Below are 21,329 nucleotides of genomic sequence, written 5' to 3' on the forward strand. Positions count from 1 at the left end.
GAGGCGGGGGCGCAAACCCGACACCATCCCCATCTAATCAATCTGGAGGAAATAAGCGCCGCAAGGCCATCTGGGAAATGTAGTTTCCAAGAAGACTTCTGGGAAACAGAGGACAGCCTCACCAGGTTCGGTCACGTGGTCTGTGCCGTGCGCTGTCCTGGCGTCTTGCCTTTACTTGTGCTGCGGTAGGAGGGGTTCCCCGCAATGAGGAGTAGCTGCTGCCACTTTCTGGATTCGACTTCTGGACTGGCCCGCTTGGCCCCTGAGCGTCCCTGTTGGCCAGCGCTGACCGTATATGTGCATGTACGTATGGCTTCTATGGCCTCAAGTTAACGTGCTATTATAGGTCTTCATCATGCTCTTCCTCTGCCTTGGCCAGTGCAGCGGCCAAATCACCCCAGTTGCTTCGAAGCTTTACTAAATAAATGTAGAGCAAAGCCATTAATCAATTATTGAGTTGCCTCATCTTTGGGGACCTTTTCCCACTACTGTTCACACTCCACCACCTTGCCCTCACCCATGTCTCCTTAGAAACTTGAGTCCGGGGCGGGACCTTTCTCACTATCAGCCCCTCCTAGTTTCATTTATTTCCCAGCCTGGTTCCTAAGAATCCTGTCCTACCTCACAGTCTTCTGAAACAACCCCAAACCGTAGGTAAACACAGTTACTTTCTTTGGATTTACTAGGTGCTCCTGGAGGTTGGTGCCACTAGAATCAAAGGCTCAGGAGGATAATAAATAGAGGCAGGGAGTCTGCTGCCCAGGCCTCTGGAAGGCTTTGGAAGGGCTATCTTCGTTGCCTTATACCCCATGTTTGTCCTATAAGAGCATGAGAATGAAATGTAGAGCAAAGCAAAATATTAGTTATGAGAATATCCTCAAATGGCATGTTGGTAATAAAGTAGAGAGTCCTGTAAAGAATGGAATAGAAATGTAAAGTAACATATAAACAATGAAATGAGAAATAGCAAGAAAGCATAGCAACGATGCTAAATTGGTATACGTTAAATGAGCCCAGCGAGCAAATGACAAAATCCTTTAAAAAGCATTATGCTGGAAAGAGATTGGATGTTTCTGATGGAAAGCCAGGCATAGGCAATGTTTTGTTAGCTTTACAGAAAGATTAAAAGATTATAGACAAAAAAAAAAAAAAAACACTTGAGAAGTGACAGGTGTAAGAAGACCTTGGAAATCAGTAACTAAACTAGCTTCAAAAAAAAATAATTTTAAAAAATGGGTCTTTGCTATTGGAAAAAAGGAGATCTAAAACAAATATGTTTGGACATTTCGGAGTTCTCTACTATGCTGTATCTCAGAGGTGGAATCTCGTGTAGACCGGGCTCCTGCTGTCACACAGGCCATTAAGCAAGCTTTGGAGTCCCCAGGTGGAGACCACACACAGCATGGAACTTCTCAGGAAGAATGCTACTGTTATGGCTGAAAAGAGCCCCTTGTTCCCACCGGTTGCTGGGGGAAATGGGGTTCTTGGAGTGCCACTAGAATAAGAATTTCCAGAAACTCCCTCGGGAGTATCAGATATTGTAGAAAACTTTATTTCTGTGGAATTACACCCCTGAGTTTCCAAGATCCCATTGTCTTTGCCCTGCCGTAGAAGAAGTGATTCAGCAGAGCTAGGATCAAAGCCAGTGTCCAGAGTTTCCGCTCCATGTTGGAGCACAGATCCAGTCCAGGATCAGGCTAGCTTAGTTTGTGTTCTCCACTGCCATCCATCAGTCCATTGTGTGTGGGGTCCGCAGGGCTATGGAGGAACACAGGTGAGCGCAAGAGAGCCTTGAGAGCGCCAAGAGCAACAAGAGAGAGAACTTCTGTGTCGGGGCATTATGTATTCCAAATTTTCACATTTGGAATGTAACCCTTCCCCCTTTAGCCAGTGATCTCTATTCCCAGGTTTGACTGACAGGCATCTTCCCTGTGTCACCCCGATTTTACTGAGCTTGCATCTGTCTCCCCTTTGTTGGATCCCTTCCCCCAGTGATCTGTAGGGAATGGGCCAGTGGTTCCATGTGGAGTGTGAAATTGCATCTTTCTGGTGAAGCTGTTCAGGGGGCCATGCTTATGATGTCTGGCCTCTCTTTGTTCCTTTCTAGCTAATGACAATGGTAACACTACCAAACACTAGAGAAGAGGTTTGGTTTAATTTTGTCCTCTTAACAATGATAATGTTTTGGTAAGATATATCTTTCGTTCCTCTATAGCATGAGGCAAATGGTTGTCATGCAAAAAGGTCCATGAAATACTTTAAACTCCATCTATAGTGTTTTCACATATCATGTGATACTTGGTATAATTTAGTAAAGAAGCAAACTGTGAGTTAACAGTTAACTGGAAAAGGTATTGCTTTGAAAGCAATCCAATTTATTACACTTCTACATACTAACCTTGCTACCTGGTTCTAAATTTAAAGACTTGCTGTTTACCAAACAGGAAATTACAGCTACGTTTACATGTCTCTCTGGGGGAAATGCATGCAAAGAATAGCCACATCTTTATATGCAAGGCAAATATCCGGAAACAAATAGAACAATTCGGAAATCCCACATAGGACATTAATATTTTAGGACTGGAGAACAAGATCCTCAATGAACAAGAAAACTTAAGCATTGTAGGGAGAAAAAAATCACAAAGATATCAATTTTCATTAAGATAAAGCAGCAATTTTCAACCTTTTTTATCTCATGGCACACGAAACTAGTGACTAAAATTCTGCGGCAGAGCAAAAAATATATATTTTTCTCATCTGACAAAAATAGGTATAATTTTACCCAGCTGGCATGGCTCAGTGTTGAGTGTTGATCTATGAACCTGGAGGTCATGCTTCCATTCCCAGTCAGGGCACATGCCCAGGTTGCGGGCTTGATCCCCAGTGGGGGGCGTGCAGGAGGCAGCAGATCAATGATTCTCTCTCACCATTGATGTTTCTCTCTCTCCCTCCCTCTCCCTTCCTCTCTGAAATCAATAAAAATGTATTTTTATTGTCTCAAGGTTTGGCAAGATAAAATTGCCAGGTACTTTTCATGAATTCTGGGAAGGCCACAACAGAGTAAAAAACGGGACCTTGAGAATTAATCTGTACCAAAATAGTCAGCAGAGGAATTTTGAAGTCAATAGACAGGAGGGTATATACCACCTCAGACCCCCACCCAACTTGCTCTTCAGATTAGCTGAGAGCTGGTCTGCGCTTCATAAGCCAGATGTATAGGTTTGCTTGCTTGCTTTGCTTTTTTCAGTAAAGGTGCATGCTTTAATAAATTGGCTTTTCACAACGCAGTCAAGGTCTCTCGTATAAATTCATTTATATGAGAAAACAAGGGTCGAGGTTGGGGACAGCCCTGTTCCACTGGCTCAGGGGGCTGTACTGTCCGGTAACACCTCTCCAGTGTCAGTGAGAGGTGCCTATAACAATACTGACTTTTATTGAAGGCATAATTAGGTATAGTTTAAAGGTCATCCAGAAGTACAGGTTTTATTTATTTTTAATTTTTTTTATTGATTTCAGAGAGGAAGAGAGAACGAGAGAGAGAGAGAAACATCAATGATGCAAGAGAAACATTGATCTGCTATTTCCTGCACGCCCCGCACTGGGATCAAGCACACAACCTGGGCTTGTGCCCCGACTGCAAATCGAATTGAACCGTGACCTCCTGGTTCATAGGTCAACACTCAACCACTGAGCCACACCAGCCTAACAGAAGTACAGGTTTTAAAAAATAAGAGTCCGCTGCCCCTTCCTTCATCTCCCCACTCACTTTTTTTCTTTTTTCTCTTTCCTTCCATTTTTCTGAACAACAAGTATATAATGCTAAGTGACATATTTCATTCCAAGGTACAAATAATGATAAATATCCATCACCCATCTTAAAAAATAAAGCATTACATTTATAGCTGCAGCTCTGTATTACCCTCCCTGATTTCATTCCCCCTGCCAAAAGTAAACCACGTTTGATTTTTATTGTTTATTATTCTCATACATGTCCTTTTATACTTTTACTAGATATGTCTATATTCCCAAACCAAGTGTATGTTGTTTTTTTATGTTAAGTTTTTGAAAAATAGCACAATACTTTCTGAAACCCTTTTTCCCCCTTAATGTTTTTGAGAATTATTCACAATGATATATATAGCTGTGGTCCATTAATTTCCTCTGTTGTGCAGTATCTCATTATATGAATAAACCACAATTTACTTACCCATTCTCTGTTGATGAACATTTGGATTGCTTCCCATTTTTTATTATTACAAACAATGTTGCAGTGAACATTCTTTTTTTGACCTCATCATGATTTATTTTTTCATTCTTACTTTGGATTTGTAATTCATAGGAAGATACCTTACCACCCATAATTTCACTTGAAAAATTTTCATTAGGTTTATCTCTTCCTCCAATTCTTTCTTTCTAGTCCTCAGCCATTGTCTTCCTCTTAAATTTATCCCAGTAATGCATCTGACCCCGTTCTCCTTCGATTTCCTTCTTTATTATCCAGAAGGAGGTGCTTCTTCTACAAGAAACCTGGGTGTCAGTCTCTCTTATTTTTTAAATATATTTTATTGATTTTTTACAGAGAGGAAGAGAGAGGGATAGAGAGTTAGAAACCCCCTATTGGGGATGTGCCCGCAACCAAGGTACATGCCCTTAACCGGGATTGAACCTGGGACCCTTCAGTCTGCAGGCCGACGCTCTATCCACTGAGCCAAACCAGTCACAGGGCATGGGTGCCAGTCTCTTGCTCTCTTCCTTATCCCGACTGGTTTGGTTTATTAAAGCATTTCTCGTTAGAACCAGTTCTCTTAACAGTTCTGAGTTTTTGCTGCTGTGCTTTTTAGAGCAGGGGTCCTCCTTTTCCATTATTGTCGTTTCTGGGAGGTGAAGTGGAGGCTGGCTGCTCTGCGGGTACTTCCAGATCAGTCCTCATTTTTTCTTTATTTTCTGTGTCTCTGTGTGTTGGTGGGGTTGTCATCTTCAGGGCCCCCAGGTGAATTCAGGGAAGGGGTTTGCGCCCCACAGCCCTTATCCTGGACCTCTCTGGTCACATATCCACTTCTCCTGAGTCCTTAGGGGCCCGATAATGAGACACGTGGTCCACTCGGATGGTTCTCCCTTTGATCCTGATCCCGTTAAAGTTGTCCACGGCCAGAATGGTGCTCCTCTGGTCTTCATAGCAGAGGAAACAGAATCCTCTGGATCTCCCAGTCTTCTTGTCCCGCACCAGATGGATGTTCGCGACCTCCCCATACTGTGAGAACACACAGATGACGTCCCCTTCCGTCAGTTCGTAAGGAAGGCCGCCCAGGAAGATCCAGGCGCTGTCTTTGTACTGGGAGTGCCAGGACACGGCCGGGGCCGAGCCGAGCTGGGCCTCGCGGTCGTTCAGCTCCTGGATCAGCTTGACTTTAGTTAAAGGGTTCATCTCCGCGGGTTGGGATTTCTTCAACAAACCCTTCTCTTCTGGGACTGCACCCCGGCCTCTTCCAGGTCGGCCAGCCCTCGATGGGTGGCCCTGCGTCCCAGGCTGAAGGAAATGGGGGCCGCGGAGGGTCCCGCAGCCGCACAACACCCTCTTCGTCCTCCGCCTACTGGCCGGCGCGCTGCACGCTGGGAAGGTCAGTCTGGGCTCAGTGGGCGGGGCCCATGACCAGCGCTGGAACTACTTTCCCATGAAGCACTGCGGCGGCGACGGGTGAAGGCGGATGCGGAGTGGGAGGTAATTGTCGCTCTTTTACTTCGTAGAAGCTCCTGGAGCCCAGCGCACAGGGACCTGTAGTTCTTCAGGGAGGTGGGAGTGGGAGGACGTGGCCTCATTCCCTCGCGTAGACACGATGCCAGGTTTAATACTTGACAAGCTCTGGGTTCAAATATTAATAAATAGAGGTCCTCCGCTGTAGGGGCTCCCAGTCCAGTGGGAACAAGGGCGGGCACCGTCCTTGGGGCGCAGGTGCTTGTGGGACGGGCCCTGCACACCAGCCCCACCGAGTCGCTGGGAGCGCGGTGGCCTGGCGGCGGGCCAGGAGGCCTGGCTCCGGAGATCTTCGTAAAAACACCCTGCATCCTTGCCACGGCTGGTTTGGCTCAGCGGATGGAGCTGTGGACTGCAGGGTCCCTGGTTCAGTTCCGGTCAAGGGCACATCGCAGTGAACATTCTTTTAAATGTGTCTTCACGCACAAAGGAAAAACCCAGAGTGTATACACCCATGTGGTTCTGTGTGATTTAGATATCCATGAGTGGAATTGCTGGGTTAAAGGGCATATGCACTTTCATGCGTCTTCACCTTGAGAAATTGTCTACTTGGTCTCCAAAATGCTTGAACCAATTTACACTTAATTCAGCAGTGTAGGGGAGTTCTCATTTCTCCATTGGACCACAAAATTTGAAACTGTCAAACTTTTTAATTTTCCCAAGCTGTGGATAGTAAATGGTACCTCATTAAGGTTTAATTTGCATTCCTCTGATTAATAATGAGGTTGAGCATCTTTTCATACATTTATTAACCATTTTGGCTTTTTATTCTGTGATTTACCTCTTTATCATTTACTCGTTTTTCTGTTGAGCTTTTGTAAGTATTGATTTATGAGTTATTTCTATATTCTGGGTTTGAGTCCTTCGTCAATTCTATCTTTTGTTAGATTTATTGTGAGGTACTTTGTAATTTATTTCTTAATGTTATAAATGACATCTTTTTTAAGTTTTATTTTTCAACTCTTTGTGTCTGAATATAGGAAAGCAATTGAATCACCTTGCTAAACTCTCCTATTAATTCTAATAATCTGTAAGTTATCTTGGCTCTTTCTATGTAAATAATCATATAACCTATGAATAATTGCATGGAAGTAATAGGTAATAGATTGAATAATGCCTCTCCCCAAAGATGTCCACAATCCAATTCCTAAAACCTGATAATATGTTACCTTGCATGATAAAATGAACTTTGTAGATGTGACTCCATTAAGGGTTTTGAGATGGGGAAATTTTCCTGGATTATCCAAATGGGCCCAATATAATCACAAGGTCCTTTTAAGATGGAGGCAGAAGGGTCAGAGACAGTGAAGGTTATATGATGACAAATAGCACAGAGAGACGATGTGATGATGGAAGCAAAGATTGGAGTGATGTGCTTTGATTATAGAGGAAGGGGCCACAAGTCAAGGATTGGGAGCGGCCTCTAGAAGTTGGAAAAGACAAGAGAACAGATTCTCTCCCAGAGCCTCCAGAAAGAACACAGCCCTGCTGACACCTAGATTTTAGAACCATGGACTAGACTAATTTCCGACCTCAAGAACCGTAAGAGAATACATTTGCATTGTTTTAAGCCACTAAATTTGTAGCAATTTGTTTTAGCAGCAATGAAAAACTAATACAAAGTACATGTAAGATAAACTTTTTGAGACCTATTTTGTCTGAACTTGTCTTAATTCTGTGCCGGAGTCCATTCATTGTCTTCACTAGCTGAGTTTAGACAGAGACCCCCAAAAGCTAGTAACCTTTGAAGTCCTAGCAAAGGTCAGAACTGTGCACCACCCAGTTAATCTAGGAACCACCCAGTTAATTTAGGTAATAATAGTTGAAGCATCATCCCCACCTTAGTTCACTTAATTCCTTAGATACTTATGTAGATCCTTGTTGATTATTGTTGATCAGATACTCTGCCTATATCTGGAAATAATCTACTGATGAGATAATCAGATACTTTGTCTATACCTGGAAATTGTCTGCTGATCTGTGTGTCATTGAAACCTCCTTACCTAAGGCTACTCCAAGCTCAATAAAAGATTGGAGCAGCCTGAGCATGGGTGGAAGTCCTTCGGGACTTGCCCGCCTGGTCCCCCAATATTGCAAAATTATCTCGTGTCATTTCTCTCTCATTTGTGTGCGGCCCCTCTTTCAGATACCAAACCCTACTCCGCAGAACGTGGAGGGAGTGTTACTCAACAATTCTGCTCTCTCATTTGCAAGTTTGGTGGCTCTAGAATTCTAGGTTGGAATCCTGTTCTCAGAATGAGATAGGCAGTTTTTTCTCCCTTTACAATTTTTATGTCATTTATTTCTTTTTCTTGTCTTACTATGCTGGCCAGACTCTGCAAGTACAATGTTGAGTAGAAAGGTGTTAAAAGATGCCCTTGTCATTTTCCTGATTTTAAAGAGAATGTTGCTAATACTCTACCATTTAAGTATTCTAATTGCTATAAATTATTGGTAAAGTGTTTTCAGTCAAGTTAAAGAAATTTCCTTATTCTCCTCTTTGGCTAAGATTATTTTTAACATGAATGAGTACTGATTTTTATCAAATGCTTTTTCTGTGCCTATCAAAATAGATTTTCTCCATTAATCTATTATTGTGATGATTTATATGAATACTTTTTGTTTAAGTTGGACCAACCTTGTATTACTGCAATATGACCAGCTTGGTTCCGCTACATTACGCTTTCTAACATTGTAATTAAAACTTTGACTTACATGCTTATGAGTGAAACTGGCTCTAAGTTCCTGTCTTCTGCTGTCCTCATCTAGTTTTGGTTCAGGTTTATGTAATTGAGTTGGGGAGTGTTCTCCTCTCATCTTATTTTGTTTGTTTTGTGTGTGTGTGTTTTTCATTTTAGAAATTAATCATTTATTTATAGCTACAGAAGATACAGATTCAATTCTCTTAATTTCATACACTCTGATCCACAAACACACTTCCATTGCCTTCATTCTCCCTGTATAGTTATATAATACTAGAGGCCTGGTGCACGAAATTTGTGCACCACGGGGGGGTTGTGTCCCTCAGCCCAGCCTGCACCCTCTCCAATCTGCGACTGCTGGCTCCCAACCGCTCGCCTGCCTGCCTGATTGCCCCTAACCACTCCCCTGTCAGCCTGATTGACGCCTAACTGCTCCCCTGCCAGCCTGGTTGCCCCTAACTGCCCTCCCCTGCCAGCCTGGTCACCCCCAACTGCCCTCCCCTGCCAACCCAGTCACCCCCAACTGCCCTCCCTTTCAGGCCTGGTCCCTCCCAACTGCCCTCCCCTGCTGGCCTGATCACCCACAACTGCCCTTCTCTGCCGGCCATCTTGGGTCCACATAGGGGTGGCCATCTTGTGTGTTGGAGTGATGGTCAATTTGCATATTACTCTTTTATTAGATAGAATTTTTTTGGTTCAGTCAATATTCAGCATTATCAGGATTAAGTAAATATTATATACTAATGAGCCACATAATATATTACTTTTCCATATCCCTTCCTGTACAACTTTGGTTTTTCCCTGGAGTAAATAAATGTCCTCTTTTTATTTGGTTGGATTTTTTTACTTAGTTTTCTATGTGCCAATCAGTAATTCTTCCCGAAACTCTCACATAGAACTATAACTCAGTTCACTTCAGTATTAGGCAGCTGATATTTTTGTTTTACATGGAGATATCTCTCTGGGAGTTTTCTTGTTCTCTCCTTCCAAATTGGATTGTACTGTGCCTGTTCCTGCTATTTGGGGATTATTTCCCTCTACTAACACCTTTCATATTCCTTTTGTTTCTTTTCTATTTTGGAAAGCCTTGTTTCCAGGGTTTTCTCTTTCTTGGTTTACTGGTTCTTTTTGGTGGAGCACATTCTCGCATTTTGAGGAGGGGAGTATGGAAGGTGACATTTTTGAGGCCTAACTGCCCAGAGTTTTCCTTCCTTCTGCTCTCCCACTTGCTTCTTTGATGCGTCCCGAGTTCTAGATAGGAACCTAGTTCTTTCAGAATGTAAAGGCATGCTGTCTTCTACTTCCAGTTTTGATGGTGAGAGACCAATGCTCTTCTATTCTCTGTTTTTTGTACATAAGGTATTTTCCCTCTCTTCTTGCTTATAAAATATCCTTTTTATCTCCGATGTTCTGAAATTTCATAAGGATATATTTTGGTGTAGATTTACCCCTTATTGCACAGGACTTTTAATCTAGAAATACACATCCCCAATTCAGGGAAATTTTCTTATACTATTTCTGTGTGTGTGTGTGTGTGTGTCAGAGAGAGGGAGAGCGAGAGCATTTCACATATATAAAATAATATGAGTAATATAAGTTATGAAACATAGTAGTAAAACAAACATCTCTGAAGCCACCAACCTACTTAGGAAATAGGATTATTATCAATATCTTGACCTTCCCTATATGTTCTTTCTGATCTCATTCCCTGTCTTCCCATGCTGCCCCCCTTCCCTCACCCTGCACCAGCCACATGATCACTCTCATGGCTTTTTTCCCAATTTGATTGCCTTTTAAATTGTTTAACTACACATGTATGTGTTGCTAAACGACAGCTTGTTTACTTGTGCTTGCTTTGAATATTGTAGAAATAGCATCATATGAGGAAATGGCATTCTTCTGTGGCTCACATTTCATTTAACATTGTTCATAAGAGTCATCTATGCACATAGCCATAGTTCATTAACTTTTCATTGCAGTATAGCATTCTGTTGTATGAAGATATTACAATTTCTTTATTCTCCCAATGACAGGCATTAAGTTTTTTCTTCCTATAGTGTGATCATTAGTGTGATCATTTCTTCCCCTAATTTTCTCTCTTCTCTCTGAAACTTCTATTAGTTGTTGGGTCTTCTGGAATGAGCCTTGAATTATCTTTCCCCTTCTCTTCTGCTTTCTGTTTCTTTGTATTTTTTCTACTATCAGAGAATTTCTCAAATTATGCTCTAATGCATCTATTGAATTTTTTATTTCTGCTATCATATTTTGAATTTTTAAAAGCTCCTAGTCCCTTTTTCTAGCTTACTGTTTTGTTTTCATATTTTCTTTTGCTTTGTGCATTTTCTGCTTTCCCCTAGGATACCTGAATGGGTGGGTGGTAGATTTGTCTCTGTATTTTATATTAGAAGCTCCCCTCTGATATCATGGGATGCTTAGCTATCTGCTCAGATGTTTGAGCCCTGGTTGCATGAGAGGGGCCCATATTCCAGTGGGCTTCACAATAGGGTGATCAAGTGGGGACCCAGCTGTTTCATTGAGGGAACACCAAATGCCAGTAGGTCTTTTCTCTTGGCCTAGTCAGTTTCTCCAGAGAGGAATCTTCCATTCTTCCCCCCAGAGGATGTAAGCTTGTCTACCATCATTCTGGCTGCTCAGAAGGGAGAGTGAGTGTGTGGGGGTAAAGAGGGTGGGAAGGGAGGTTGACTCACAGGTAGACTTTCACTTAGTGCCTTTTTTAGTGTAGTTCTCTGTTCTCCTTCAGTTAAGCAGGGTGGGAGTGGAGATCTGGTGTCTCACTGCTGCTCAAACACACAGCCAAGATGCAGCTCCTATTTTCAGCCCCCTGTCCCCCCTCCCCATCCCCATCTCGAGTGGATATTTCAGTTAGAGTCCCCAGAGTTAAAAATTCCACTTGCTTCTTGTTGTGCATCACCTTCCTTTTCAGGTTTAAAACTCAGATCTTTCTGCTCTTCTAAATCAGTTACCACTGACTCTCCTGCTTCCAAAATTTTCTGGACATCTGTCATCTGTTCCTGTATCCTCTTCAATTCACTTTGTCCTTGTGCATATATGCTTTTTTGTTGTTGTAATTTTTCTTCTCTCATTTTGAGGCTTTGGGGAGGAGGCAGAAATGAATGCACATGTTTTCAATGTCATTATCCCATAAAGCAGAGATGTTAGAATGTGGGCAAGTACCTGAGGGGAGGGGCATTGGAAACTGCAGAAAGTCCACAGGGCCTTGCTCAGATGTCTGCGCAGCCTCTGGTTTGCAGAGGCTTCCAGATACTGACCCACTGCCTGCACCGTATTCAGTTATGTAGTGAGTAGAGAGGAATACTGTGTGTGTGTGTGTGTGTGTGTGTGTGTAGACCAGTGATGCTTTTGCAAAGAGCAGTAGAGGAAATTGCTATTGAACTGAGGAAACAGAATCAGACTCAGGGCTGACCCATAGTGTGTGGGTTCTTGACTTCATGCAGGAAAGATTTCACAACACAAGTCCAGGTAATTTTGAGAGTATGTTTATTTAAAGCTGGGGACAAGGAAACAAGGAAGGTCCTAGGTTAGAAGAAGCAACAGGAGGGAGCCAAGGTGGGGCTGCTTTGCTCTCTAGAAATGTTAGGAAAGAAATGAGCCAAGGAGAGGCTGCTGTCAGCTGACTGGAAAGTCAGAGAAAAGGGGGGCCTTTGGGACACATTCAGGGGCTTAGCCTGGGATGAGCTGCTGCTGTCCATTGCTCCCCTGGTTACAAGTCTCATGGGGATCCTTAGGGTTTAGGAGATCCACATCTGTGGGGGAAGAAGAAGGGGAAGGAATAGACACAGGTGTTATGTTGGGAGGGAGAGCTTGCACTGGGTCCTTTGGCTTGAGGGTTTTAAAGGCAGGGAGTTTCGCCTGGTCTGTGTGGCACAGTGGTTGAGCATTGACCCATGAACCAGGAGGTCATGGTTTGTTTCCTGGTTGGGGCACATGCCCCAGCTGCAAGTTCGATCCTCAGTGGGGGTGGGGGGAAGGGGTACAGGAGGCAGTCAATCAATGATTCTCTCTCATCATTGATGTTACTATCTCTCCATCTCTGTTTCTTTCTCTGAAATCAATGGAAACATATTTAGGAAATTTTTTTTAAAAAGGGCAGGTAATTTAGGGGAGCTCACAGGGGAGAATCTCAATAGAATATCCATCTTTCATGGTCATGGTCTCCACTGATTGGTCAGTGCCAGGGCAGGGGTCATCACAGCTAGTCCCAGTGTCACCCATCTGGTTTTGCTGCTTTTCTGGGCTTGGAGTTGAAATATAATGAAGGCCTAGATGTGATCTCGACAGAGGAAAGGTAAGAGGGGTCTAAATTGCATGGCCAGCAATATGCCAGAGGAGGGAAGGCCACCCTGGGGGCGAGGAGGTCCAGTACCAGTTTTGCCGTTTGCTAGGCACCTGGTGTTTTCCACCCTGGTGACCCTCTGTATCTGGCCAGTTTGTTCAGCTATCTGTCTCAGTTTCCCCTTTGCACTTGCCACGGAATTTTCCTAGCTTCTTACTATCCTGCCTTAGTCATAGCAAACAAAAGTCTACAGGAAAAGCATTGATGGTCAAGATGCAGATGAATGTCACCCACCCCATTCTCCTGTTAAGAGACTTCATTCAGGGGGAGGCAATATCTGGTGCTTTTGAGGAGCAGCTCAGAGTAGCAGTGTTCACTAATAGCACCTGCTCAGACTCCAGGAGGCAATGTGCGACTCGCGATGTAGGATGTACGATGTACTTAGAACTCATGACTCCAACACCTGAGACTGATTTCCTGACTTGGGGAAAACAGCAGATTTCTCACCCTCAGTCAGAAGCCCTTCACCTCTCCCCCTGCAAAGGGCCAGGACTTAGATAACACCGGCTTCCTTGCTTCCATTGTGGGCCAGATAGCTACAAACAGGAGAGCTATGTTTCAAACAGGATGTTAACTTACCTCTCCCATCTAGCAAACCAAAGTCAGATGGGGCAGGTTCTGAAAGAGGACAGTGCAGTCACCATCTGTGCACCCAGGGCTCTGTGGCCCGGAGTGGGGCATTGTCTCAGCGATAGCCCCACATGACCTGTTTGATTTCTGAGATGTGAGTACTGTCGACGTAAGAGACGTACAAACCTGTAGATAACTTTTATGAGTTTATGTGAGCCAAAACAGATGGCAGTTGCTGGAAAGCAATATCCAAAATGCTCAAGAGAATAATAGTTTTGAGGTTTCTTCTATGCATTTGAGATTAAGGAGGGAAAATAAGGAAGATTGCCTAAGAGTGGGAGAAAATGAGGCAGGGATTGGATTACAAGATTATGTGTTTTCTTAATGGTGGTTATGCCTTTGATGTGTATTACTTTTGGCATTTCCAAGGTATGTTAACCTAGATGCACAAGAACAATGAACAGGGCTGGCTTAAACCCTTTCAGTAAAGAAGTTATAGGCTTGAGGTGTGACTACCCACCATGACCTGCCCAGTTAGGAATTTATGATCTATTACAGCAACATTTTTCGTCCACAGTACTTATCCTTTTCTTCTGATAGTGAGCCCCTCTGTCTTCATAAGGAGCTAAGACAGGCCTGAGAGGAGTGGGAAGTGGGAGAAGGGCCTGGAAGAAAAGCTTCTACTCTGATAGGTAAACAGGTTCTAGACTGTTTTCAACACCACCAAGCCATTCTCAGCAGATACTGACTGGTGTCTGCTGCTCTGATACAATTGAACTCAAATCGGACACTATCTACCTAGAGATAGCAGCAGATCCTACAGGTTAAGGGCTCAATCCCACAAGACTGCCCCCACTTCAGATGCCAGTTCTAAATTCAAGTTGTCACCTGTGTTCCTCATCCATAGGCTATAAATTGGAGGTCCCCAACAATCCTCCCCAACCCCCCACACCCCCTAGGTTCGATCATTTGTTAGAACAGCTCACACAGCTCAGGGAAACATTTGCTTCCACTTAAGAGTTTATTATAAAATTTATTATGATAAAGGATCCAGATGGACAGCCAAATGAAGAGATACATAGGACAAGGTGAGGAAGCATCCTGAGCTTCTGTTCCCGTAGATCTGGGGTGTACCACCCCTCCCGGCATGGGGATGCCTTCACCATCCCAGAAGCTCATCACATCTCCTTGTTCAAGAGTTTTTATAGAACTTAAGCTGCAGCACTGAAGCACCCATTCCCGCTTTCCTTAGATCAGTGGGTAGGACCGAAAATTCCTAATAACTAATCCTGACATCATTTGGTCTTTCGGGGTGACCAACCCCATCCTGAGACTATGTAGGGACCCCACTCTGGGTCACCTCGTTGCCGTAAACTCGGGGGAGATTGAAAGGGCTTGTTATGAATAACAAAAGATACTCCTACTATTTAGGAAATGCCGTGGATTTTAGGATCTTGGAGCCAGGAACCAATGAGGAAAACCAAATATATTTCTTATGATACTGACAGCCACCCTCAGTGATAGCTGCTCTGCTTCCTCCGGGTGGCATTACTCACTTCAGTGAGGAAATGATCCTGCACGCAGCTCCCTTCCCCTCAAAGAGTGGGTAAGGAGGGGAGAAGGAATGGCTGCAGCAGATGCTGTTGGTGCTTTGCCCACAGCCCCTAGGATCCCTGGACTGGTTTTCATGCCCCCTCGCTCTCCTCTTCATGTGATTTCACTCCAAACAGCCTGCACCTGCATCTCTTGATAGACAGCCTGGGAATGTATGTGCCCTTAGGGCCAGCCCTTTAACAAATGACAGACAAACATGGAGGAACAGTCCTCCAGCTCTCTTGCTCCCTGTCGGAGGCAATGGTCAGGTGTTTCCAGAATTCCCACAAGGGATTGAGCCAGAACTGCTCTCCTTGGGACTCTGCTTTCTGTCATATCTTTGCTTGGCCTCGTTTTTCCAGGCCCCACTTCCCCACCCAACCCCCCACCAGTTTTTTCTGGGAACACTTCTTAAATAATTTTTGCATGAATCCTCTTTTCCAAATCTGCTCCTAGAACTCAACCTCTTATTTCAGAGCCCTTGCTGGTTCTTTGCTACTAAAAATGGAAAGAATGGATAGCCCTTTATTTATAAAGCATGATAAGGATGCTGCAGGTGTGAAAAGGGTGGACCCTGACATGAGGAAAGAGTGGAGACTTAAATTATTTTTTTCAAATGAAGGAGAGAGAATTGGGCTTCTGAAGGGAACCTGGAGTGGTGAGAAGGGGAGGGAGCCGGGAGTTTGGGTGGAGAAGGGGCTAAGCAGCATGGCAGGATGAAGCCACGCCTTCAGTAAAGACTGCTACTCACACAACCACTGAGTGGTGTGATGTTTGGGGCAAAGGGGTTCCAGTGAAAAGGCTGCTTGTGCGATGCTGCAGTGCAGACCAGAAGACAGGGTGATCCTGGAACTGTGCTCATTCAGTGGAAGCAGAAACTCAGAGAAGAGTACGGAAAAAGTAATCCAGCATGCATGTGACACACACACACACACACACACACACACACACACACACACGAAGGAACCCACCAAGAGGTAGAAAAGGAAAAAATACTTCCTCTGAGATCTGAGTTAGACATGCAATGAGAAACTAGAAATAATTGAAGGATAAATTCTAAATTCATCCCAAGAATATCCAAAGGCATCTACAACGTCAGAACAGCATTTCTCAATTAAAATCTGTAAGTTGACTCCCACAGCAAACAGGATTGCTGGAAAGTGAAGGCTACAATTAGAAAGGACAAGCTAAGCAAGCATGTCAAACTCAAAGGCTAGCATGGGACAAATAAACGAGGCATGCAGCCTTTGACATGATTGAGCTAAGGCAATGTCATCCAAACCCACAATGGGGGTCCTAGAACATGGCATCCCTCTCCCCACTCCCATATGACCTCAGCCCTTTCCCCAGTCCTCCATGCCCATGGCAGAGCCTGTTCATCCCTGGGACGCCCTCCCTCTACCCTGTTCCCCTAGGGGCTCAGCAGCCTGTGCTGATAGCCCTGCCCTTCCTAACCCTCCCTGTTCACCCTGATGCCAGCCTCCTCCCTGTGGGCCAGAGCCTCACGGTGGGTGCACCAGGGTGAATAAGGTCTAATGCAGTCAGGGAGCTGGGGACCTGCCTCTGGATCCACTCCTACCTCTGACTCTTTCTCCTTTCAAGTCTTTATTCCACAAACATTTATTCACCACATGCTACTCACCAGGAACTGATATCTTTGTTCTGCCTCTATTCCTATTTTTGTTTCTTTTTCTCTTCCCCCCTGACACCATTCCTGCCTCTTTTCTTCTCTTTTTCCCTCTTTCTCTCTTGACGCTTCACCCATTCCCTCTCTCTATTCCTTGTCTCAGTCCTGATCTCTTCTGAGTTACATTGGCCTGTAGCTCTGAAGAGAGATGACACAGGAAGTTTGACAGTGCCCACAAAGCAGTTTGTGCAAACAAGTTCCATTGTCTTTTGCTACGAGGAATAACTGTGTAATGAACACAATTGTAGATCTTTTTCTACCTCTCAGATTAATTACTTCAGAAGAGCTCCCTAGGTATAGTATTTTTAGGTCAAAGGGTAGAGACATTGTTAAGGCTTGTGATATATTGGAAAATTATTTTCACAGCAATGTGTACATTTAACTAGATTTCTTTAAGTTCATACCAACCTCATATTTAAGATTGGGGGTGGGGGGTGGGATCACACATGTTTTCCCAGGGTTCCTAATGACACATTCTGGAATATCACTGCAGAGAGGTTGGTTTGTAGAAGATATGCCTAGTAACCTTTCTGCATACTTGTTTGTTGATTTGTTCAATACACACTAATATCAAGCATGAGCCAATTGAGACAGTTAATCGAGACTCCTCCTTTTTTCAAACATCTAAACAGCTTTATGTCCTATAATTTTTAGTCACACTTGCTCTAGACTGAATGTTTGTGTTTGTTTGTTTGTTTTTATTGATTTTAGAGAGAGGAAGGAGAGAGAGAGAAACATTGATGTGAGAGAGAAACATCAATTGGTTGCCTCCCTTATGCACCCCAGCCAGGGGCTAAACCATCAACCTAGGTATGTGCCCTGACCGAAAATCAAACCCATACGCTTTCAGTGCACAGGATGACACTCTAACCAACTGAGCCACATTCCATGCTTGGATCTCTTTGCACCAGTGGGCTACCTGGTTATCATGACAAGACAGGCATGTAAGAGACCAAGCCTAACATGCAAGCACATTTTAAGCCTCTGCTCATATCATGTGTACTAATATCCCATTGGCCAAAGTAGGTCATATGGCAAAGCCCAAAGTTAAGGTGCAAGGAAATTTATTCCTCCCATAGAGGTGTAGTGAGAAGTAGTGAATATTTGTTGAATCATCATCTAATCTTCCACAAGCTGGATCTTAGAGAACCAAAGGATGCTGTTCTAGGGAGCAATGGGAGGAATGAGTGTTCCAGACTAACCATATCAGGAAAGGCGAGGAGACACTGGATGTATGGTATATTTAGGGAATTGTGAGTGGTTTGAAGGACAGAATCCCAGGACACTGTGAGAGATGTTGAGTAGTTGAGTATGTACAGGGAACTGAGTCAGGAGAGGAAGCCAGGAGCCAGTATCTCAGGGGTGAAGGAAACCCAAAAGATCTGAACAGATTGAGGCAAGGTAAGAGGCCCGCCCTCCCTGTTGGATTTTCAGGGGACGCCTGCCCTGTTCATTTTTTAAAATTGATTTTTAGAGAGAGAGGAAGAGAGGGGGAGTGAGTGAAACATCAGTGAGAGAGGAACATCATTGATCAGCTAGGGGATCAAGCCGGCAACCTGGGCACGTGCCCTGAGTAGGAATTGAACCAGCAACCCTTCAGTGCACGGGATGATGCCCAACCAACTGAGCCACATTGGCCAGGGCTCCTGCCATGTTCTTGAAGTCTCTACTTGCTGGGATAGGGAAGACTTCCATCAACCATCTGTGCTTTCTAGGCAATGAATACTACCTTCTCTTCACCATTCAAGGAACGAATTGCACTAACTCTTTTCCTCCTGTGTCCAGCATGGCATCAAATCAAGTTTATTGTATATATATATAACCTAGAGTGTGTGAACACCTGGGAGTTCTTTTTTCAAAATAATTTTTTTTCTGGTCAGGAATACTTATTGAAAGAATGGTACAAAATGGTGAATGTGAAAGATACACTGCCTGTGGGCAGAAATAACCAATCTTCACACTTTGATCAATAGCCTTCCAGATTACATGCAATGTGATTACATAACGAGAACCATATTCTATTATACTTAACCAGTTTTTTTATATCAACTCAAAACATAAACTCATCACATTCTTTTTAATGCTCCATTGTACTTCATTGTGTGGCTATGTCATCATTTATTCACTGTCTCATTTTTCACTACTTATAACTAATACTCTGAAAAATAGCCTTTTAAATAAATATTTGCCTCCTGGTCTAGTTATTTGTCTAAGAATAAATTGCTGAAAGTAGAATAGTTTGTTCATATGCATACCCACTTAAACTTTTCACACATATTGTCAAATTGCCTGCCAGAATACTCCTACTAGTAGTGTCTGAAAGTGAGTTTTTCTCACACATTTGATAACATTGGGTATTTTACACATTGCTAATATGAAAAATTTTATCTCATTGCTATAATGGAGCAATATTTTTTTTATTTCTTTGTCAAAACATATTTTGAACTAGAATTCTCACAGCAGAATTGTCAACAAATGTGAGGATAAAACACAGATAATAGGAGAGAGGAATTATTTAATATAGAAGCAGAAACTAATAAATTAGAAAGCAAAAAAATAATTAGGCTGGATAAATAAAATGAAAAACTTATTCTTTTAAAAAGTAGGGTGGCCCTAGCCGGTTTGGCTCAGTGGATAGAGCATTGGCCCATGAACTGAAGGGTCCCAACTTCAATTCTTGTCAAGGGCACATACCTTGGTTGCAGACTTCATTCTCTGCCCTGATTGGGACACATGTAGGAAGCACCAATCGATGTGTCTCTCTCACACTGATCTCTCTCTCTCTCTCTCTCTCTCTCTCTCTCTCTCCTCCCCCTTTCTTCCACTCTCTCTAAAAGTCAATGGAAGAATATCCTCGGGTGAGGATTAACAAAATAATAGATAGATAGATAGATAGATAGATAGATAAAAAGAAGGGTGGAGGAAGAAGAAAAGAAAAAACCCAAGCACAAGCAGAGAGAGAGAAAACAAAATGCACACAGTGCCAGGTATAAGGAATAGAGTGCACTCCACATATAAAGAACTAAAAATTATTTAAAATTTTATGCTAATATTTATCTTAATACACCTGAAATTTTATTTGAAATGACTGGTTTCCCTTGAAAATATAATTTCCCAAATCTTATTCTACAGAACCTATATACCAGAATATACAAAAATCCATTGATACAATGGAAAAGGTCGTAAATAATTTATGCCCCGAAGTGACAGCGCCCCAGATGGTTTTATGAATGAGTTCTAGGAAATCTCATTTTAAAATACCATTTCTCTGTGTTATTTAAACTAGATATTTAAACTAGCATGGGAAAAGATGTAATTTATAACACGAAAAATGCAATGCATTTTATAATACAAAAGTCTAACTGGGCACTTACAGATATGAAAGTCTTAAATAAAATATTAGTAAGTTATACCCAGCAGTGTATTAAAAGGATTGTGCACCATGACCGAGTAGTGTTTATTCCCGGAAGAATGATTGGTTCAACATTAAGAAATCTGTTGAATCAAGCATTCTGTAATACATTAGATGGTGAAAGAAAAAAAGCATATGATCATCTCAATATATGCCAGAAATGCATTAATTAAAATATGACATTTATTTCATGCCCTGACCAGTGTGGCTGAGTTGGTTGGAGTGTCATCTGGTATACCAAAAGGTAGTAGGTTCTACTAGTATTCCTGGTCAGGGCACTTACCCAGGTTTCAGGTTCCATTCCTGGTCGGAGGCTGCTGATCAATGTTTCTCTCTCTCTCTCTCTCTCTCTCTCTCTCTCTCTCCAGATAGGCCAAGGATACTTTTTTAAAAATTTAAAATCAAAGCCACAAGCAGCAAACTTAATGGTAAAACATTAAACACTGGAAGTGTCTCCATTAAATGAGATGTTCACTATTATTAATCAATATGTTTTTGAGGTCTGAGAACAATGCCATTAGTTAAGAAGAAGAAAGGGGCCTGGCCAGGTGGCTCAGTTGGTGGGAGCATTGTCCTGTACATTAAAAAGTTTGTGGTTCAATTCCCAATCAGGGCATGTAGCTAGGTTGCGGGTTCAATCCCTGGTCAGGGAGCATACAAGAGGCAACCAATGTTTCTTTCTCACATCAATGTTTCTCTTTCTCTCCTTCCTTTCTCTATAAAATCAATTGAAAAAAACACACCACACAGCGTATCCTCTGGTGAGGTTTAAAAAATAATAATAAATAGAGAGAGACCAAGATGGCGGCATAGGTAAACACCGGAGATTGCTGCCGCAAACAACCACTTCAAAAATACAACTAAAAGACGGAATGGACATCACCCAGAACCACAGGAAGGCTGGCTGAGGAGAGACTCTTCAACTAGAAGGAAAAACAACAGCACACCGAGGCTCAGAGGAGGCGCAGTGTGGAAAATACTCAGGTGCGGAGGTGCGCGCGCAAAGCGGGCTGGTGGCTGAGAGCGCGGTTGTCGTTTTCGGTCAGGGGGGAGTCTCAGACTCTGAGCTCCAGATACGGGCGAATCGCTGGGGACTCGGACCCAAACGGGAGAAGCGGGAGTGTCTGGCATCAGTTGGAAGGCAGCTTTCCCTCCGAGGTTTGCAGCGGTTCCGGGGGTTCTGAGAAGCAGAGCCTCTGGGAACAGGACTGAGGGCACCATAACGGCTCCCTCCGCCC

The 21,329-nt window shown here is 43.3% G+C and overlaps 1 pseudogene; it reads right to left on the reverse strand.

Annotated features, from left to right (window-relative positions):
• Positions 1-340: 340 nt before the first annotated feature.
• Positions 341-5,425, reverse strand: LOC102253396 (annotated as a pseudogene).
• Between the last annotated feature and the right edge of the window lie 15,904 nt (positions 5,426-21,329).

Source organism: Myotis brandtii, unplaced genomic scaffold, assembly GCF_000412655.1.
Source record: "Myotis brandtii unplaced genomic scaffold, ASM41265v1 scaffold333, whole genome shotgun sequence".
In the NCBI taxonomy this organism is placed as follows: domain Eukaryota; kingdom Metazoa; phylum Chordata; class Mammalia; order Chiroptera; family Vespertilionidae; genus Myotis; species Myotis brandtii.